This window comes from Nothobranchius furzeri, chromosome 6, assembly GCF_043380555.1.
Source record: "Nothobranchius furzeri strain GRZ-AD chromosome 6, NfurGRZ-RIMD1, whole genome shotgun sequence".
Taxonomy (NCBI): domain Eukaryota; kingdom Metazoa; phylum Chordata; class Actinopteri; order Cyprinodontiformes; family Nothobranchiidae; genus Nothobranchius; species Nothobranchius furzeri.
In genome coordinates this window covers 50,852,988-50,871,456 of record NC_091746.1, presented here as the reverse complement: position 1 = coordinate 50,871,456, position 18,469 = coordinate 50,852,988, and the positions used below count along the sequence as shown (strand labels likewise).

At 43.5% G+C, this 18,469-nt stretch overlaps 1 long non-coding RNA gene across 1 annotated transcript in view; it reads right to left on the bottom strand.

The window, feature by feature from the left end:
- Nucleotides 1-11,115: 11,115 nt before the first annotated feature.
- Nucleotides 11,116-18,469, bottom strand: part of LOC129164394 (uncharacterized) — a 35,349-nt gene continuing 27,995 nt past the window's right edge. Inside the window, exons 4-5 of the long non-coding RNA XR_008563979.2 lie at nt 16,417-16,488; nt 11,116-13,072 (exon numbers count right to left, since the gene is read on the bottom strand). This is a non-coding gene — a long non-coding RNA (uncharacterized lncRNA). The remainder of the gene's footprint in view (nt 13,073-16,416; nt 16,489-18,469) is intronic.

The following is an 18,469-nucleotide window of genomic DNA, read 5'->3' as shown; positions in this document are numbered from 1 at the left end:
TGAACAAAAGAACAATTTCTGAATTTTCATATGGCTGGGTTTTCCTGAACTCTTGTTTAATGCCATAACATGAAATTAAGGTTAATAATATAACTTAGATCACAAAATCTTTAGTTTGACTAAAATTGGTTTTAGCAAAAATGAGTACACCCCACAGAAATACTACTACACCAATTTTTTTGTATGACCACCGTGATTTTCAGGGACATATTGCAACATCTATCTGTTTCCATTCTTCAAGAATAACCTCTTTTAGAGCCTGGATGCTGGTTGGAGAGTGATGCTCAACTTGCTGTTTCAGAATTCCCCACAGATGTTCGACTGGGTTCAGATCAGGAGACATGGCCATTCAATCACCTTCACCCTGTTATTCTTCAGAAATGCAACAGTAGCTTTAGATGTGTGTTTGGATCATTGTGTTGGTAAAGACTACGACTACGTGCACGGAGTGATGGCAGCATCTTCTCCTTCAGTATAGAGCAGTACATTGTTGAGTTCATGATACCATCAATGAAATGCAGCTCCCCAACACCAGCAGCACTCATGTAGCTCCACATAAGGACACCACCACCACCATACTTCACTGTAGGCACCATTCTCTTTGAAATCCTCACCTTTAGGACGCTATACAGTTTAGAAACCACTAGTTCCAAAAATGGTGATCTTTGTCTCATCACTCCAGAGTATAGAGTCCCAGAAGTCTTCACCTCTTTCAGTGTGAGCCCTAGCTACTAGCTTTTTTGTGCACGGGCTTTAGGAGAGGTTTCCTTCGTGGACGATACCCATGCATGCCATTCCTCTGCAGTGTGCACTGTATGGTGTCATGGGAAACAGTCACTCCAGTTTGGCTTTCACCTGCAGTGAATTTGCATGGTGATTTTCTTCAACCCTTCTCATCAGAAGACGCGTCTGTCGAGATGTAAAGTTCCATGGACGGCCTGGACAGCTCTGTAAGATGGTTGCATTTCCATCTTTCTTAAATTATTGGATCACTTTTGCTAGAGTATTTTGACTGATAAGTGACATGGTTTGGGGAATGTGTTTAACCCAAGACATGCAGAATCATACACTCACAGATCTTATGGTAAAAAAAAGAATCATTATTTTAAAACGGGGTTACCCCGTTTATACCCTGGATCCTCAATGAAGGAGCGGGGGACCCAGGAACGCTCCTCTGGAATGTACCCCTCCCAGTCGACCAGGTACTGGGTACCCCAGCCACGGGGTTGAGAATCCAGAATCCTGCGAACTGTATAAACCAAACCCCCCTTGTAGAACCGTGCAGGAGGCAGAGGAGCCGGAGTAGGGCAGAGGGGGCTCGAAACCACAGGCTTAACTAAGGACATGTGAAAAACAGGGTGAACCTTAAGGGAGTGTGGGAGCTCCAACCGAACCATGGAGGGAGGAGGGACGTCCAGTATCTTGAACGGACCTATGAGCCAGGGAGACAGCTTACAGGAGGTTGCCTTTAGCGGGATGTCGTTGGAGGAGAGCCAGACCTCCTGACCAGGGGCGTAATCCGGAGCCGGCCACCAGCCGTTTGTTCCTATCGGCTGTTCTGTCCAGAGCTGCCCGGGTGGAGGCCCAAGCATGTTTGGCCCCCGGAGGAACTGCGGAACAATGGAGGGAGCCGAGGACTGCTGGGGAAACAGGGATGGTTGATACCCTAAGGAGGCTTCGAAGGGAGACTGACCTGTTGAAGTTGAGACGTGGCAGTTATGGGCACATTCGACCCAGGCGAGGTGGGAACTCCAGGAGGATGGGTGAGCGGAGCAGACGCAGCGCAGCATCACCCCGAGCTCCTGGTTCATGCGCTCACATTAGTCCATTAGTCTGCGGGTGGTAACCAGACATGAGGACGACTCTGGCTCCCAGAGCCTTGGCAAACTTCTTCCATACTCTAGAGATGAACTGGGGTCCCTGATCAGAGAGAATCTCCTCAGGGATACCGTAAAGCTGGAACACATGCTTAATGAGCAGTCTTGATGTAACTGTGGAAGAAGGGAGAGATTTTAACGGTGTGAGGTGGCAGGCTTTAGAAAAACTGGTCCACAATGGTGAGTATCGTATTGAAACCATTGGAGTCTGGCAACCCGCAAACGAAATCCAAAGCTACGTGAGACCAGGGTCGAGAAGGAGTCGGAAGAGGATTTAATAATCCTGCCGGAGACCGATGGTCCCCCTTTTGTTGGGCACAAATGTGGCATCCTGAGATATCGTCCTTTACATCCTTGTACATTGCCAGCCACCAGAAAGTTCGTCTTATAAGGGCAATTGTGTGTCCCGCTCCTGGGTGTAGAGAAAACCTGCCAGTGTGTGCCCAGTGGATGACTTTGCCCCTCATAACCTGTGGTACATAGAGCCGGCCAGGAGGACCCTTACCTGGACCCGGGTCAGTCTTAAGTGCCTCCAACACCTGATCCCGGATCTCCCATGTGACTCCGCCCACCACACATGCCGGGGAGAGAATTGTAGAGGGCTCGACCTCCTGATCTGGAGCGCACTGTCTAGAGAGGGCGTCTGGTTTGGTATTCTTAGGACCTGGGCGATAAGAAATCTGGAAATTAAAACAAGAAAAGAAAAGAGACCACCTGTGGTGCCGTGGGTTAAGCCTCTGTGCCTCTCTTAAGTAGACCAGGTTTTTGTGATCTGTCCAGATGATGAAAGGTGTTTCAGCTCCCTCTAGCCAGTGTCTCCACTCCTCTATTGCAAGCTAAACAGCCAGAAGCTCACTGTCACCCATGTTGTATCTGCTTTCAATGGGGGTTAAACGACGAGAGAAAAAAGCACAAGGGTGAAGTTGATTGTCCGAAGGAGATACCTGAGAAAGCACTGCACCTACACCGGTGTCTGAGGCGCCCACTTCAAGTGTAAACTGGCATTGGGGATCAGGTTGGTGGAGCACAGGGACGTTTGTAAATCTCTTCTTTAGTGTCTGGAAAGCAGCCTCGGCTTCTGGGGACCAAACAAAAGGCCGATTAATAGAGGTCAAGTTTGTCAGAAGGGTGGCTGTCTGACTGTAGTTCCTGATAAACCTCCTGTAAAAATTTGTGAATCCCCTGAACCTCTGCAGCTGTTTACGGGACGTCGGAGTGGGCCATTCAGTGACCACACGGACCTTCTTGGGGTCTGCCCTCAACCTCCCGCTCTCAATGAGAACCCTAGAAATTTTACCGTAGGGACATGAAACACACATTTCTCAGCCTTCACATATAGGCGGTTCTCTAGGAGGCGTTGTAACACAGACTTAACGTGTTGTTCCTCAGAACTAGAGAAGATTAAAATATCGTCTAAGTAAACAGTCACAAACTTATTCAAATAGTCTCCCAAAACAGAGTTCACTAGGGACTGAAAAACAGCTGGGGCATTAGTCAAACCAAAAGGCATCACCAGATATTCGAAATGTCCGATGGGTGTCTTAAATGCAGTCTTCCACTCATCCCCCTGATGAATTCATATCAAATGGTAAGCATTTCTAAGGTCCAAGTGACTGAAGATGGTGGCATCCTGAATGGGCTCAAAGGTAGAAGTTAACAATGACAGAGGGTACTTATTCTTAACAGTTATCTGATTAAGACCTCTGTAGTCAATGCAGGGTCTGAGCATTCCCTCCTTCTTAGGAACAAAGAAGAAACCAGCTCCCAGAAGCAAGGAGGATGGTCTGATGAGTTTGGCGGCCAGAGACTCCTGAATGTAGCTCTCCATGCTCTCTCTCTCAGGCTTTGAGAGGTGATAAAGGCGGCCGAAGGGAAGAGGAGCTCCGGGCAGCAGATCTATGCTGCAGTCGAAGGGTCTGTGAGGAGGAAGTGAAGATGCCCAATCCTTACTGAAAACTTGACTGAGGTCGTGGTAGACAGGTGGCACTGCAGATAAATCAATATTTTCCACCAGAGGGGCAGCGGGACTGCGGAGGATCGGAGAGGCTGAGCGGAGGCAGGTCTGTGAACATTCGGGGCTCCACTCCACTACTCGGTTCGTTTTCCAGTTCACGTGGGGGGTGTGGAGAGACAGCCAGGAGTGACCCAGGACCAGCGGAGACCAAGGAGAGGGAAATACATAAAAAGCCAAAGTCTCCGTGTGGTTACCTGACACCCGTAACTGCAGAGGGATGGTCTGGTGAGTGATGGTGGATAGGTTCGGGTCGTCCAAAGATGACACAGAGAGAGGAGTAGGCAGCTGAATGGTAGGGATCTTCCACCTTCACCAAGTCAGGGTCCATCAAAGATTGCTCAAAGCCAGAGTCAACTAGTGCCTCGAGTGTAAACTGCTCAGAATTAAAAACACAGAACACTGGAGTATGCAACGGGAGCTCGCAGAGGTTGACTTACTGCCTACCAGTAGTCCCGTCTTTACTGGTGGGCTCTACCTTTAAACAGTACTGGGCAGGCTCTAGCGATGTGTCCAGACTCCCCACAATATAAACACAGACCTGACCTTATACGATGTTGTCTCTCCTCCTGGGTGAGGCGAGTCTCTCCCATCTCCATGGGTTCATCTGAGGAGGTGAGCTCTGCGGAGGAGCGAGGACCCGAACCATGATTACGGTCAGGAGTGGAGGCGGTACTGGCACTGGAACTCTGGTGTCGCAGCTCAAGATGGCGCTTATCGATGGATATAGCCAGGCGAATGAGTTCCTCCAGCGTGCGTGGTTCCGGGCACAACGCCAGCTGGTTCCGGACTCGGTTGTTGAGGGACTCAGTGAAAGCAGCGAGAAGGGCATCTTCATTCTAGGAAGACCCTGCTGCCAAAGTTCAGAACTTCACCGACATATCCGCCACCGATCTCTGACCCTGCGATAAATTCTATAGCCATTTTCTGGTATCCGTAACGGACTCAGTGCTGCCAAAAGTCAGCTTGAAATCAGTTAAAAAGTCTTCAAAAGGGACCAGATAGAAACGTGGAACAGTGACTCTTTGCTTCCGCCCATCTCAGGGCTCTTCCACGAAGTAATCCAACAATATACAAGATCTTAATTGAGTCTGTGGTGAAAGCTCCTGGTGATCATTCGAATGCGAGTCGACATTGTAAAAGGAAGCTGTAACAGTCCTCAAACTCACTGCTGAAGGTCAGAGATGGCGGTGATGCGGCTGGACGGAAGTGGGTGACTTCCATAGGAACTGCTGCTTCCAGTCCAGGGACAACAGGAGTAACAGAGGCGGCCAGCAGAGGTTCCGAAGCGGAGGCCTGAGTCTGCGGTTGGGACAGCCTGGCGTGTATCTACCACACCAAGGCCTCCAACTGCTGGTATTGGTTGTTTGCTGCGTGTAACTGCTCCATTAGCAGCAGCAGGGCTTGTTCTTGTTGAGACAACCTGTGGAGCAGATCAGTGAGAGGTGTGTCTGTGGGGTTAGCAGTTTGGCCGGATGATTCTGACATGGTTTGGGGAATGTGTTTAACCCAAGACATGCAGAATCACACACTCATAGATCTTATGGTAAATAAAATAACCTTTATTTTAAAACAGGAACTAAAGGTGCACAGGAAAAGCCTAGTGGAGATCGAGAACGGGAGTGCAGCGTTGGGAGTAGGGGAGCGTAGGAATGAGGGAGGGTAGGTTGGGTGCCGGGGTGAATCCAAGTGGGGTGTTGAGGAGAGGGAGCAAGAGCAGAGCAGGAGAGCAAGAGAGCGGGCCGACCGTGAGAAATGGAGAATGGTGAGAGCTGCGTACGGAAATCCTATGGGGCATAGGTGAGTAATCCTGAGGAGTCGCAGAAATCCAAAGATGTAATCCAGAGAAGTCACAGAAGTCCAAAAACGTTCCAAAATCTGGTAACGGGTAAGCACAGGGAAAAGATCCAAAGGTTCACAAGAATCCTAGAAACACTAGAGCACAAAATCCAAGAGTCGCAAGAGGGCAGGAAACTACCAAGCTGTAGTAATCATCCGGCGTCGAGGAGTGTTCTCCATCCTTCTTTTGTAGCCAGACCCGCTGATTGCAAATCAGCTGCAGCTGGAGCCTCCCTCTCCTGAAACACACAACTCAAAGATGGGAAAATGAGAGGAGTACTCACCCCGGCACATGACAATATGTGAAGCTTTGTTGATCTTCTTGTAGCCCTCACCTTCTTTGTGTAAAGAAATTATTTCCTTCCTCAGATTTTGTGACATTTCTCTTCCATGTGGAGCCATTGCTGATAGCATGAACTGGGAAGGGCTTTTCTTGTTAAGTAACGCCCTTTTATAGTCACCTGTCTGCTGGACACCTCTTACATGAATCATTAGACTCACCTGTGGTTGAATACCTGTTCATTTGAATTTTGTAGTCTTAAGTGTGGCTTTCTCCCAAGACTATAATTGGGTTGCACTCATTTTTTGCAACATGAGCTTGAATGGATTTGTTAAGAAAATCACTTTTTTGTGTTTTTAATCAATGGTCCACGTTTGTGGGAGTAATTTGTAGTTTGGTATCTCATAGAAAATGTTGATTCTAAAAGGAAACTAAAGGTTTTCTGACAAATGTAGCGGGTGTACTCAATTATGCTGAACACTGTATGTGTATTTTTGGCTCCATCGGCCCAAAGACACAAACAAAATTATCCATGAGTACAAATGGCATAATTTTACTCATTTGTTTTCACAATGCACATTATGAATTCAACCATCATCACATTAGAAGAAAATGTGTGGATTTTATTTATTTAGAAGACAGGAAATATAGAAAAAACAGTCCAAATATGGACTTTCCTGTTCTCTGAAAGCCCGACTAAACTCAGATCTGTTATTGAAACATCCATTATACACTAAGGAAATGAATATAAGTAAGTAATTCACCAAAAACCAGACACAATGAAAACGGCCAACCGCTAACATGTTCCAGGACCATCTATGCTAAATGATTCTGACACTTTTAAATCAAACAAAGACGAAGAAGCTCTAGATCATTCCTATGGTACTATTTGGTACTTTAGATCAACAAACTCTCCAGAAACATCACTCCTCCTCCTCCTCCCTTCTGGTTAACTCTCACTCAGGTTTCCCTTTGGCCTCCACATTACTCCCTTCCATAGATCCTCTCTCCCTCTTTATCCCTCTGCCCCCCAACTGCTTCTTGGATGAAACCTACCATATGAATCCAACTGACAACCCTTCAGGCAGCTGAGGGGAAATTCCACATAGCCCAGCTTTGTTATCTCCTCCTTTCTATCTGCTGGCAGAATCTGCCATTTAGCACTCTGGGTCCAGTCTTGTTCTACTTCAGAAGACTTATTTATCCTCTCCTCTCTTTTCAGCACTGCTGGACTTTACTCCCCCCTCATGCGTTCACATCACAGTAAGAGTGATGACAGCTGAAACTCATCATCCAGGCTTTTCATGATGACCGCTGGCTGCCGTCTCCTCCTCTGACCCATCCAAGATGAGCTTAACCCTCTGGAGGCAGGAGTTGCAGTTTTGCAACAGTTAAAACCTACCTACCTGCTTACTCCACAAACGTATTTCATGAGAATTTTTTTTAAACTCAGAAGTACCCCTGAAGGACTTAGTTGTTTGTCCTTTTATCAAAACTTATTTTGAGCCTGAGAGGGTTAATATCTTCTCCCAAACTATTCCTAAATTAAGTCTTTAGAAAAAAAAAGCAAAGACTTAACATCTGCCCTGTTGAACCATCTCCTTGTCCAGGACTGATGCTGCTGATCTGCTCCGTTTTCCAACCCCCTTCACATCTGGCTGTGAACCATCTGTCTTTAGTTGGAGCCACAGCTCTCTTCATGAAAGCCTTCTCATCTATAGACATCATTAAAACATCAGGGATGGGTTTTTCTAATGCAACGCCTTAGTTGTTCTGCAAAAGTAAGTTGTAATTAGATTAAATGCTGAAATACAATGTTTTTATCAACCAATCAAAGTTCTAATATGCAGCTGAACACGACATGTGAAACAGATCAAGTAACTTGGAAAATACTGATGAAAACTTCTTCTTTTGCAAGAATCTGAGATAAGATTTCAAACATTTCTCTGAGGGACTTGGACTGTACAGGCAGGTTAAACTATGTAGGGTTTTTGAATCAAATAGGGCACATTTGTACCTAAGTAGTCTTGAATTTACAGATAAGTTTTAATTCTTGCATAAATGATTCACCTAGATGATGCCTCGAAGTGAATTCTCTGGACTAAGGCATTTTGTCGTGTTGCAGATCAAACTCGATCACAGAGCAGATAAGCTTTTCACCTTCATCATTTGTTTGTAGCACCCCTCTGTTTATCCTGCTAATGGAAATTGGGAAAAACGATTATTAAAGTGTGATTACATGAATTAGGAGTATACTTGAGCTTCCTTTTCACATGTTTAAACTACATTTAGACCAATGCTAGTACCAGGTTGGATCGCATTTTCCTTTAAAATTGTCTTCAAATGAATACAAGAGATCTTGGTCTCATTACATGAAAGCATCACTAAGCTGATTTGCAGCTGCACATCCATGATTTGAATCTCACCACATGGAAAAAGAGCTGGATTGGACTCTGGCTTGTTAACCATAAACAACTGTGTGTGTTTATGGTTAAGGAAACTTTATAGTTTGATGGAAACATCAGCTAATCCAACCCCTTCTTTCCACTTGAAAGCGGCGTGTAACGTAAAAGCGGCATTTTACCTCCAAGCTCCCTCAGCAATTGACACAAAATAGGAGCAAAAACGTTCCACGCCACTGGTTCCGCAAAATCACAAAATCACAGGAGAATTGCAACACCACGCGGGATTTTAGAGGTCCACACAATAACAAGCAAGGGGAAACATGGCAGCATGTATCCAACAATGTCAGTGGTTTATGGTAAATGGCCTGTATTTGATATAGCGCCTTCTAGAGTCCTGGAACCCCCCAAGGCACTTTACAACCCAATCAGTCATTCACCCCTTCACATACACATTCACACCCTGGTGGTGATGAGCTAGGATGTAGCCACAGCTGCCCTGGGGCACACTGACAGAGGCGAGGCTTGCTGAACACAGGCACCACCGGTGCCTCCAAACACCACCAGCAGGCAAGGGGGGTTAAACGTCTTGCCCAAGGACACAATGACAGTGACAGACTGAGCGGGGCTCGAACCTGCAACCTTCCGATTACGGGGTGAGCACTTAACTCCTGTGCTACCGTCGCTCTATTTTCTGTTCTGTTTACATTGGTTATATAGGGTTTCACAGGAAATGACATACTAAGTCTGCACATGACATTTACTTTGAAAGTTTCCAGATGTTTAATACTGCTTCTGTGTTTGACTTCCTGTCTGGCCTGAACGTCACTACAGAGTTTGACGGGTTTTGGAAGTGTAGCTCCTAAGAAATAGACTTGAAACGTCCTGTCGCTTCTGGGACACGTCCAAAACCTTCCACTTTACTGTCGTCTGTGGCTTACTGACGTGTAGTAAGTTTCACAACCATTTTCATGTCCGGTGGAAAAAATGGGGTAATAGCTGTGTGGAACTGCCCTTTTGCTGGATAACCAACAAGGGGGTTCCACCTGCTGGTAAAATATGATGTCCTCAAGTTCAGTTCAAATGTATCCATTTAAGCATTGTGTGATATAGAAAAAAGGGACCTCGCGTTCATATGCATGAACATATGCTTTAGTTTACAATGTGTTGATTTTGTGTGAGACCAAACCTTTAATGTAAAGCTGCTTCTCCAACACAGTGGTGGTGGTGGTGTTTAAATCCCTCACCAAATCCAACTCAAAGTGCTTCAGGGCCGTGGATAGGTTCCCGAGCCAACTTGCATACGTTAAAGCAAGGGGTATAAATGGACGCTTTACTTAGTAACAGTCCGGAAATTATGGCTCGCATCCGGCAATAAAAAGTGAATCATGAAAATGCAGTGGAGGGTTAGAGCTAAGTCACACACGTGTTTGTACTTTTTTGACCAAATCCATTCATTTAAATGGAATCTCTGCAAAGTAACACAATTTTCCTCTGCACTGTATTGGATACGCGTTGCATGCTAACAAATAAGTACAGTTAGAGTGGAAAAGCCTTTAACACTGACAGCAAAAATGCCTTTATGAACAAAAATTAATCTTTGGTACCACCATGTCAGTGCACTTGTGTGAGACGCACGTTGGGAAACAACCTGACAGCATAGGCGACTACCAAATGCGAAACCCTCCAACCTTGAGGAGCAGAACCCTGCTGTCTGTGACGTAAGTCTGCTCTCTGTTCCATCTGAGCCAGGAAGTCTCAGACTGATGGACAGAGACAGAGACATTTGAAACTGGCTGTCGGTATCAGTGTGCATGCTTATATGTCTCTGTGTGCTCGCCGTTTGATGGGCTGGGAAACCTTCCAGGGTGAACCCTCGGATTGCCAAGTGTCAGCCTGGATATGCCTCAGCCCTTCAGGGTCGGGAACAGGATGAAGACCAGCCACACAAGGATGAAATGTTCTTCTAAATTATTATTTTGTCAAAGACTTACGGACTTGGATGATTAACAGATTAGAGGTGTGAATCTTGTTAATTTGTTCTTGTTTTAGTTGGTCGTTTTGTTTTCTGTTCATGCAAACACACAAACAGCCCATTGTCCATTTTACACACACCGTGTAGAAAAGCAAAACTAATCCAGCTTTTATAATGATGCAGTACGTCTGTTAAATCGCTAAATTAACATAAATTACATTTAGACTGGGGCAGTTGCTGTGTCCCCGAACACATTTTCAGGTGTTTGGAGAATGGCAGCGTGACACCTGAGGATCAGTGTGTGGAAAGTTAGACCAGCTCACTCTAACTCCTGTTTCCTGCTCTACAAGCTACCCAGGTTTGTATTATTGACAGACAGATTACCCTATGCACACTCTCTTGTTTGTGTGAAATCATCCATGTTTTGATTTGCAGTGATTCACCGGTGAATCAGTTTCATAACGGACAAATAAACATCAGTGTGCACATAAAACCTAGTTAGACCTTGAAATTGTGATGCAGCAGAGTGGGATAATGCTGTGGAGCAAATCACGTGAATGTCTGAGTTAACATGTTTCTCCTTCGGGAGCTAGTTGGCTTGCATGCTGTTGAAAACCCAGAGAGGCTCTTCCTCTGGGGCTCCTTTCTGACACCAGCTGAGTGCAACATCAGCTTTTTCACCATTCTTTATTTTTAATGATAATAAAATCTTTAAATGGTAAATGGTCTGCTTTTGTATAATGTCTTCTTAGGGTTCTCTGTGTTGCCCTGCGATGGACTGGCTCTCTGTCCAGGGTGTACCCCGCCTGATTGCCCGTTGACCGCTGGACATAGGCACCAGCCCCCCGGCGACCCTGCGTGGACAAAGCGGGTTCAGAAAATGGATGGTTGGATGGATGGATGGTCTTCTTAGGGTTCTACAATCCCTCAAGGTGCTTCACAACACAGTCAGTCATTTACTCATTCACACACTGGTGGGGATGAGCTATGATGTAGCCACAGCTACCCTGGTGCGCAATGAAAGAAGTGAGGCCTGCTGTACACAGGCGACACCGGTCCCTCCACCAACCAACAGCAGGCAAGGTAGGTTGTGTCTTGCCCAAGGACACAACAGCAGCATTATCTTGTCAAAGCCAGGACTGAACCATCCATGCAACCTTCCGATTACGGGACAACCCGCTCTACCTCCTGAGCTACTGCTGTAACTTATTTTATTCACAAAGTGCTTTCAGTCACAGCTCTGAACAATTAAAAGCAGAACAGATAGTGATAAAAGGTAAGCCCAGTATTTAAAACAACGACAACAGTAAACAGCAGTAAGACCTGACTGCTACTTGATAAAAATACAACACAAGGTATTTAAAACTGTTCAGATAAAAGCTAGAACATAAAAGATAGTGTGGACATGAACGTCGTTAACTGTGCTTTAAAAACATACATCAAGCTTGCCAATCTGCAGGGACGGATTAAGGACTAAAGAAGATCCGGGGCTTAACACACACACGCGCGCACGCACACACACACACACACACACACGTGACATGCACTAGTCAACATCATATATATTTGTCTTGTACCACATAATTTTTAATCTGAAGCTACATATTAAGCATATTCAGGGCAGAATATTGTTCCTGTTAGTATGTGAGATGATAGTAAATATTCCCTTTCTTTCTCCATCAACCATTACCTGATAGTAAGCTAACTTTAGGCAAACCAGCAGCACAACAAATATTTTCAAATAAGACTCAAACCTTAGTCAACACCAGTCTCATCAAAGCTGGGGTTCTGTCGCGGTACTTTTGATCTAAAAAACGTCCTTATGTCCATCTTCACTCATGCGTTTCAGGCAGAGTGTAGAAGAAACAAGGCAGTGTAGAAGAAACCAGCTGCTGAAGGGCTTCTTCTTCAGTGGTGGAGGCTCAGGCAGGCTGTATACAAACTACTGCTAGCTGCTCCCTCTCTGTTGGACTTTGGTACTGCATGTTACTTCCACGTTTGAGATCCGGTGCTTTTCATTAAAGATTCGGGGCTTCAGCCCAAGTAGCCAGGCCTAACGCCGTCCCTGCCAATCTGATTTCTTGAGAGTTAAGGAGGGAGACTACACCACAGGGATGGTGCACAGAAAGACAAGGGAAGCTCACCAACGGTTTTCCTTCTTGTTATTAGGAGCAGATGTTTTTTGGTAGTTAAAGGTGTGGTTCACTGAAAAACAACTTTTAAATGATTATTTCTGATTATAACCAGTCACTCTGAGTTTCTCATGCAGGTTGAACATGAAAAAAGTCTCATATACCTATCCCCTTAGCTTCTGATAGAAAATAGACTGTGAAACTCTAGGATTTGAAAATTCTCACAGATCTACGTCACATTGTCATTTAACTTTCATGGACTCAGCCATCTTGACTCATGACAGGAAAGGCTGCTTATGTTTTAGCATCCATGAAACAGCAGAGAACATCTTAGCTAGTAGAAGTAAACGTTAGCATTTCCAACTCCACAATACAGCAGAAGCTCCTCCAGGCTGGTGTTATTTGTGAAGATAAAACATCCAAGTTGAAAAGTAAACAGAGTCAGTAGAGTTGCATTTTCGTTAGCCATTCAGAGGTGAGATGCCCAAGTATCAGGAAGTCAAACTCCAAATCCTGCCATCTGAAGCTCTCATCTGATTTGGCAATCTTCTAGATCCTGAAAAAGGCATACCAGAGCGTTTTGTACCCAGAGTACAACTTACAAGTCACCTACTAGAGCCTAATGCAAATGTATTGATTAAACCAGTGTTTTCCAACCCCGGTCCTCAGGGCACACTGTCCTGTATGTTTTAATTGTTGCCCTTTTAAACACCAGTGTTTTCCTGCTGCCACGCACCTGACTTAAATGAACAAGTAATTAACAGGTATCTGCAGCACTTGATGTCCTCCTGAGGAAGCAATGCAAATCAGGTGTGCTGAAGCAGAGACGTGGAAAACATGCAGGTCAGAGTGCCCTGAGGACCAGGTTGGGAAACATCGGATTAAACAAGAGAGCCACACCTTTAAACATGAAAAACTGTCTGGAATTATCATGTTACATGTCCTCTGTGCCGTTTTTGATGCATAGATAATCACATTTCACCTTTGCTTTGCTCATGACAAAAAAAAAGAATTAAATAAAAAATAAAAAATTGGTAGACATGTTGCTTTTACATTCAATTTAATTTTACAAAAAAGCTATTTGGACACCATTTAACTGAAATTTTACCGTGAAAGCCCATCTGAACTGTGGTACAGACCAAACAAAAGCATAAACAATGGTTAAAAAAATACCAAAACAAATGAGTGGGAGTTTTTTCAGCAACTCCATCCAATAAAACTCCTTTGGACTATCCAATGCACTGTAACACATCCTAGAAGGGCCCGGTCAGTAAACAGATTACATCCTGGTACCTTGCAGGAAGTCAGGTGAGTAAGTTGTGCTGTAGTTGGCTCATAGAGCATCTTGTATGCTGATTTATTCTATTGTGCTTAACGTGCATGGAAATAGTTTTTTATATGACTTAAAAGCCCTGTTCACAGTGAGAGAATGGTGCCAATTTTGGACAAGCCCCATTGCTTCCAACAATTTTAGGGATGCGTCCAATTACCAAGATGACTCAAAAGATAATCCTATCAGATCATTCTGCTATGTGTGGTGTGTGAAGAACACTCTGGTCCACTCAGAAGGACGTCAGGACCATTTAGATCATAAATCAGGGATTTCAAACATATTGGATTGTCTTGCTCTTATTTTCAAGAAGAATTGAGTGTTTTTATCGCCACATGTGGGGTCTTGTGTTTTGAAAATTGCCAGACAATCTGTGAAAACCAGGCTTAAAGAATGGTCACTGCTGAATTAATGGGATACTTGATGTCTAATTTCACGGTTTGATACTTTTGTTATTGGAACAAAAATGCTATTAAAAACTAGGGATGCACCGATCAGGTTTTTTGTTGCCGATCACCGATACCGATATCAAAGAATGCTGATCACTGATACCGATCACCATTACCGATCACGTGGATTGGCCAGAAATTTTCTACAACATTATAATGAGTGGAACAAACTACATAATCTGGGAATAAAGGAAATGTAACCTAATCTAAAATGGTCTGTATTAGGGTTGTCACGGTGTGAAAATTTAACCTCACGGTTATTGTGACCAAAATTACCACGGTTTTCGGTATTATCGCAGTATTTTTTTTAAAAGTTCTACATTTTCACACAATTAAATAAACCCTGTATGTCAGGAAATATTGTCCTCAGTTTGTGTCTAAATTTTGCCTAAAATGTGTTATTTTGTAATTATGTTGTTGATTTGTTTACATTTTTCCCTTTAGTCTTTAAAATACCAATATTTGCCCATAACTTCTTATTTTTTGTCTGTTTGATGTCATCATTTTAAAAATATTAGTTCAGATGATACTCAGTACTCAAGTAGCCTTCTAATCAGATGCTTTTTTACCCTTACTTGAGTAATAAACCCTATTTCAGGAAAATATTGTCCTCGGTTTGTGTCCTTCCAGTGAGCTTTGCAGATGTGGGAAAATGTCATCAGGCAGTAATCATTGTTAAATTCATAATTATTCTCGGAGAGAGACCAACTCTTATCTGCCCCTGGGAGCCCCGTAATGCATAGCGTCATTTCAACATGGGGGTGTCCGCGACACGGTTTATATGCAGGTAGCGGGCGCTGCGGCTGCTTTATATAGCGACTCGTTGCATTCTCCCTCAACCCAAATCCTCGGATCACACATTTTAGCTAAAACGCTAACGTTAGCTTGCCTTGCGTTGACTGTAGAGTTGTGGGTGATGGTCACGCAGATGTGTCATGAGATTTGAAGCGTTGCTGCCTTTCGCAGACTCTTTTTCTGCACGTGCTGCAAACAGGATAGACGTCTTCTATAAACTCCCTCGGCATTTTTCAAATATCTAAAATAAGCCCGTAATTCCGACTTTGTCTTCTTTGAGGGATAAAAAAATGGCCTCCTGAGCGCTGCCGTCTCCTCCTTTGGCCATTATTTCAGCTTTAGCTTCAAGAAAGTTTTGGTTGTAAACAGCAAAGCGTGAATGTGCCGCCGGTCCTGCAACTTCAGCAGATGATACGGTGGCTGGTAAGGGTCACCGTGCCTACACCGCAGCCACGGTAATCCACCGAGATAATATAGTTTTTTTTTAAAACAAGACGGTAATTATTATTGTCAACTTTTTTTTTACCGGGGTTTACCGCTACACTGGTTACCGTGACAACCCTACCTGATCGGTCTGCTTTGATCTATTTTGAAAACTCCGATCAAAACTGATAGGGGCACTATCGGCCGATTACGATCAAATGCCGATCCATCGGTGCATCCCCATTAAAAACCCACATCAAGATTAAGTGTTTGGTTTTATATATTTTTTTAGAATGATTTCAATTGTTGTTTATTTTAAAAAGTTATTGAATAAATTATTCCAGCATGTTGAATGCCTCAAATATCTTTCTAGACATTGTTTTATTTGCTAAAGAACAAACTAGCCAAGAACTGTTTCTCCAGACGAGGACCTGTTCAGTAAAATCTGCTGAAGTCTGCGATGTTTCAAGGCAGAGAGGGCCACCCAGTGACTCATTTAAAATGAGAAGTTGTGGATTCATGAATAAATATCTAGTGGGACGTTTTATTACATTTACAGTAACGTGACAAGATGGGAAAAACTGTCCTCCTCCTGAAAACAATACCATAATTTCTTCTGGCAGGAAATTAGGACCTGCAATTATGTTTACTGACTAAGTGACTTGGAGTTTGCACAAGGACAAAACAGCTTGAACTGAGAGGAAACATTGGACAGATTTGTAGTCCTGACAATAGCTTTTTCAACTCCATTTTTAACTATCAAGCGATTTTATGTTCCAAAACCAAAAACCAATGTCTCAAATCTATAACTGACAAAGAGATGACCTTGATGGTAAACAATTGATTGTCATTAATGCTTACTGTCAGGGTCTTTTACTCAGACATATGAAAACTAAACTTTACCGGCTGTTTTTCTCAGGTCTGGAGACAGCAGGGAGCCTCATCTCCTCCCTTCCCCGTTGGCTCGTAGGTGTTCTGAATGAAAAAAAATATCGTAAGTGAACGGGACTATAAAAGGTATTTTCTGATCCGCTTTGCCTTGCGCCCTGGATCAACATCATGTTTTGTAAAACAGCTATGAAAAGTCATGCTAATTACTTAAAGACTGAATAAATTTTCTTAGTGACCTCAAAAATCAACTACAAATGAAAATAAGTAATACGAAGGAAATAAAGGAGCTGATTTAGACTTGGGACTACATTACGACAAAGCACCACTGTAAGCTGCTGCTGCAACGTGCAAGGACATGACGCAGCAGCCCCAAAAGTTGTTTTCTCTCATAGGGTAATTGTTCTCAATTAGCCAGGCACACAAGGGCAATTGTTTAAACAATATATTTATGTATTTTATTTATAGTAATTTATTTGTAAAAATTACCTTTTTAATAACATTATATAATATATAAAATGATGTAAGGTACTAATGGTTCTTTAATCAGCGTAAAAGAAAATGTTATGTTACCACATAAATATTTTTAATAAATACTAGATTTCTATTTTTAAGATCCATACTGTTACGGTTACATCCTCAACAGGTTTTAAAATGTGAAGGAGGGGGTAACATAAGAAACATGACAGCGGATTTAAAAATGGGTTTAATTGTTATTAAAAGGTTCTAAAATCAAGAGGAAACAGTTGGTGAACATTATTAAAATAATGCAAAACAGAAAATTCTCAAAAAAAGGTCAACAGTTAAGAGAACACTTAACATTTAATACCTGGTTGAAACTTTGTTACGTTTTACCAAAACGAGGACAAGAAAACTGGTTTTCAGTTGTGCTTTTAGTTATTTATTAGTTTATTTGTTGACATGTGTGTACATCAGAATTACATTTTAAGATTGCAAAAGGCATAACTGACATTGGTGGATGAAAGCAAGATTAGATGGTAGATGACATCTGCTGTGTAGCAGCTCCCACAGTTGCTCACATGAAGCCTCGTGTGACCACAGAATCAGGGCTTTGTGATTTTGACATACAGGGGATTCTTTCCTCTAATGGTTGCTGCAGGCTTTCTGTGCATCTGCAGCTGATCACCCTGAAGCACTCTCTTCACCCTTGTCTGCTCTGCAGCTCCCAGTGAAAACCTTTAAGTATTTGTCATGAACTTGTAAAAAAATGAACAGCGTGTTCTGCTCACAACCATTGCACTTATTTAAATTTGTGATGGTCCCAAAAAGTGAAATCTGTCAATTTACACTTTATACCTTCAAAGTTTCTTTCAATTATATAACCAGGTGACACAAGGGTAGTTTATGTCTAAAGCTGCCTGTAAAGCTCACTGAGTTGCCTTTGTGTAGGAAATGTACTTTATAAATAAAGCTGTTTTGTCTTGTCTTGTCTAGCCTCTAAGTGCCAACAACTGGGTTATTCTTCTTAATAGACAAAGTGAGTTGAAAAAGAAAGAGATAGAGAGAGAGTGTGTGGTAGTCTCTGTGTCTGCGCCCGTTAGTTAGTTTAGGTTAGGGTTAGGAACAGAACCCCAATGGTTAACGCCCAGGTATGGGTTAGGCATAGTAGAGTCACTAAAATTAATGGAAGTCAATGGAGGTCCACACAAACATATAAAGACAAGTGTGTGTGTGTGTGTGTGTGTGTGTGTGTGCATGTGTGCGTGTGTGTGTGTACACTCGTGCGCACAGTGATGTTACTATAATTTTTAGTAACACAGGTGAAGCATTATTTGAGAGAGTTAGTCGCTCTCATTTGTACCTTAACAGTAGGATGATAACAGGTGGACAAAGCACAGATATTTGCGGTGCATTGCTTACCTCTTAGGTCTTGGGCCTTTTCGACTAAAAGGGCGAAGATTATACATGGGACCTGTGCTTATTGAAGGAGGTTCTTGAGAGCCTGTGGCGACTGCTGCACCCCTTCTCCCACATTGGAAAAGCAAAAATATCTCCTCTTCTGTAGTACGGTGTTGTCTTCTACCTGTGTTACTCTGGCTCGTCGTGC